The following is a 4,158-nucleotide window of genomic DNA, read 5'->3' as shown; positions in this document are numbered from 1 at the left end:
AACTCAGAAAAGGAGTGTGAGAAAGGTTGTACAATTCAAACAGCATACTGAAGTGTGCATCAGGATCTGTTGATCTGGTATATTGTGCTGTGTATATTCTTAGCAACAAAAAAATTCATTACATTCTAAAACATATTCTAAAAACAAAATAGAATACCAAAATTCTATATTGAGTCAAAAGTCACTAGTTCCATGAACAATTATATGACAATAGTGGTGTTCTCATGAAGTCAGCATGTTGTATAGAAAACTACATACTAAAATCCTAACCTAGCCACCTGTTTGTGCGTTTGTCATATTGTGGTGGTTTGCATGTTGCTATGATGCCGAATGCTATGCCACTAGTATTTCAAATACTAGCAAGGTCACATTTCTAGATTAGTAAGGAAGGCCAGTGATCGACTTCCAAACTTAGCCGTTGAAAAACCGAGGGATGACAATGGAATATTGTGCAATGTACTGTTAGAAGATGAACTCCCTAGATTGGAAACAAAATCTGACTGTCATCGAATCGATCCTAACTCATAGTGACCCTGGATAGGGTTTTGAGGCGAGGCTGGTGGGTTTGAACAGTTAGTCCAGAGCTTAGCCTCCAGCACCAGCAGGGCCCTTTCCTAGGTTGGAAGGTACTCAGAAAACACAGTGGTGACAACAACGAACATGAGTACATTGACACCCATGATGAAGACACAGGAATGGGCGCCATTTTCTTCTGCTGCGTTGAGGTGACCAGGTGTCAGAGCCCATTTGATGGCAGCTAATAACAACCATCTCACAATTGTCCTCACTGCATCAGCCAACAATCCTGGTTACTTCTGCTCCCTAATCTTGAATTAAATCTGCATCCTTCTCTTCCATCCACACTGTTTGGATTCAGGCTCTTATTAGCCATACAAACTATACTAGCAGTTCCCAAACATGTCATCTTGATTCAGCCTTACTTCCATTCATTTTACCCTGCACCCTCTGACTGGTTATTTTTCTGAAGTATATTTCTGATGTTATGTCTCCCCTTAAAAAAAAACCCATTCGACTGGAGAATGAAGTCTATAACACATGAAGGCTGCAGAATTGAGGCCCAACCTTCATTTCCAATGTCTTCTCCTATTTTGGGTTAATGCGTTGGACTGCAAGGTCGGCAGTTCAAGCTCACCACTACTCCTCAGAACTTCTATACAGGCTTGTTATGAGGCGGTACAGACTTGACGGCACTTAACAACAATATAGCTTCCACTAGAACCTGTACACGAAGCCACAGAAATGAGTTTTTCTTCAAACAAGTCAGAGTTTATCACATACTTCTGTACCTTTCTCCATGCTGTTCCCTCCAGCTGACCTGTCCTTCCCAGCTTTGCCTTAAAAACTCCTGGTTCTTCCTGACCCAGCTCATGTGTCATCTCCTCTTTGAAGATCCCTTAGCTCTCCAAAGCTTCCTTCAACATCTCCAACTTGTTTCACTCCAGTAGCCTTGGTATGCTCTTTCTTACAACATGGATTGCCCTCCACGGATGTGTTATCAAACTAAAATATGCAAGCACATGTGTAATTTAATTTTTTCTAGTAGTCTCTGTTGGTGGTAGTAGTGGTGGTGTTAGGTGCCATATGTCAGTACCGACTCTACCGACCCTATGCACAACAGAACAAAACACTGTCCAGTATAGCACCAACCTCACAATTGTTGTTATGTTTGAGCCAATTGCTGCTGTTGCTGTGTCAACCCATCTTATTGGGGTCTTCTTTTTCTCCAACCCTCCATTTTACCAATCATGATATCTTTCTCCAGGGACTGGTCCCTCCTGACAAAGTGTCTGAAGTATGAGAGATGAAGTCTCATCATCCTGACTTCTCAAGAGCATTCTGGTTGTACTTCTTCCAACACAGATCTGTTTCTTCTTTTGGTAGTCCATGGTACTTCCAATATTTTCCTCTAACACCATAACTCCAATGCATCAATTCTTCTATGGTCTTCCTTATTCACTGTCCAACTTTCACATGCATATGAGGTTTTTGAAAATATCCTGGCTTGGATCAGGAGCATCTTAGCCCTCAAATTTACATCTTAGCTGTATAACACTTTAAAGAGAGCTTGTGTATCAGATTAGCCTAGTAAAATATGTCATTTGATTTCTCGACTCCTGCTTCCATAAGTGTTGAAGGTTGATCCAAGCAAAAGTCTTTGACAACTTCAATCTTTTTCCCATTTATCATGCTGTTATTTACTGGTCCAGTGGTGAGGATTGTTTTCTTTACATTCAGGTGCAACCAATACTGAAGGATGTGGTCTTTGGTCTTCATCAGTAAGTATTTTAAGTCTTCTTCACTGCCAGCCAGCAAGTCTGTATCATTTGCATATCACAGGCTGTTAATGAGTCTTCCTCCAACCTTGATGCCATGTTCTTCTTAATATAATCCAGCTTCTCAGATTATTTGCTCCACATTAAATTTGAATAACTATGGTGAAAGAATACAACCCTGGCACAAACCTTTCGTGATTTTAAACCATTCAATATCCATATGTTCTGTTTGAACAACAGCCTCTTAGTCTGTACATAGATTTCACAAAATTTACAACTGAGATTCACATACCCAAGTTGTTCCAAATGTACTTAAAAGTTTTCCAATAAATGAATCAAATGTTAAAGTTAAAATTAAATATTTAAATATTGACTTCTTAGTCACGGTAGTCACATTTCAAGTATTCAACAGATACATGCAGCTAATTGCTATTATACTGGATAGTGTAGCTCTATCGTCATCATTTGTCCTGACCAATACATTGTTGCCCCCTCACCAGAGCAGCTTGTGGACTGAACAGTTGACCTTGTGGTTAGCAGCCCAGCTCGTAATCCACTATGCTACCAGGGGCCCTTGGCCTGAAGTATATCCCACCTGAATTTATACATCTTTTCCAAAACAGATTTGACGCATTAGACACTAATGACTGAAGATCAGAGCAGTTGTTGGATAGTATCAAGAACATCATACAGAAGGCAAGCAAAAGGTCATTAAAAAGACAAGAAAGAAAGTTCAAAAATAGATGTGAATGTAGCATCAGGACTGTAAGAAGACTCATTAACAACCTGTTATGTGCAGATGATACAATCTTGCTTGCTGAAAGTGGGAGACTTGAAATACTTACTGATGAAGATAAAAGACTACAGCCTTCACTACAGATTGCATCTCAGCATAAACACAATAAAAATCCTTACAGCTGGACTGATAAATAGCATCATGATAAGTGAAGAAAAAATTGAAGCTGTCAGACCTTCATTTTCCTTGGATCTACAATCAATGTTTATGGAAGCAGCAGTCAAAAATTAAAATGGCAATATTGTATTGGGTAAATCTGATGAAAAAGACACCTTTAAGATGTCAATTTGATTGCTAAGGTGTGACTGACCCAAACCATGGTATTTTCAATTGTCTTATGCACATGCAAGTTGGAAAATGAATATGGAAGATCATACAAGAATCGATGCATTTGAGTCATGGTGTTGGTGAAGACGTTTGAAAGTACCATGGACTACCAGAAGAACAAACAATTGTGTCTTGTAAGAAGTATAGACAGATGGCAAGACTTTGTCTCTCATTCTTTGGACATGTGGTGAGGAGGGACCAATCCCTGGAGGACATCATGCTTGGTAAAGTGGATGGTCAGCAAAAAAAAGGAAGACCCCAAAGAGATATATTGACACAGTAGCAGCAACAATGGATTCAACAGGCTTGTAAGCTCACTAGTGACTGCCTTGGTCTACTTGTGAGTGGAAGTGAGGGAAAGACAGTAATGAAGACATGAGCTGAGTTCAACCATGTTCCATAGACTCCTGTTGACCTTGAGATGAGAAAGAGAAGAGGAAGGGCTGGTTGGTCTGAAGTTTGGGGAGACATAGGAACTCTTGAGCCCATGGGCACTGACCTAGCCACTAGAGGCTAGAGCTGAGAGTGAAATGGCCAGCTGATCTGAAGTAGTGGGAGACACACAAGAACATCCAAACTTGCAGATGGTAGATGGTACCCATTTGACCTAGCTTGGATGGCTTGCAGATCAGAACTCAATTAGAGGAAGATAAAGAAGTTTCATAAAGGAAGCAAGTGTAAAGTGCTACAATTTGATGAACTTGACCTTTGTTTATGGCTGTAGTTGCTCAAAATACCAAC

This window comes from Chrysochloris asiatica, unplaced genomic scaffold, assembly GCF_000296735.1.
Source record: "Chrysochloris asiatica unplaced genomic scaffold, ChrAsi1.0 scaffold00072, whole genome shotgun sequence".
Taxonomy (NCBI): Eukaryota; Metazoa; Chordata; class Mammalia; order Afrosoricida; family Chrysochloridae; genus Chrysochloris; species Chrysochloris asiatica.
Note: the sequence above shows the minus strand (reverse complement) of the source record.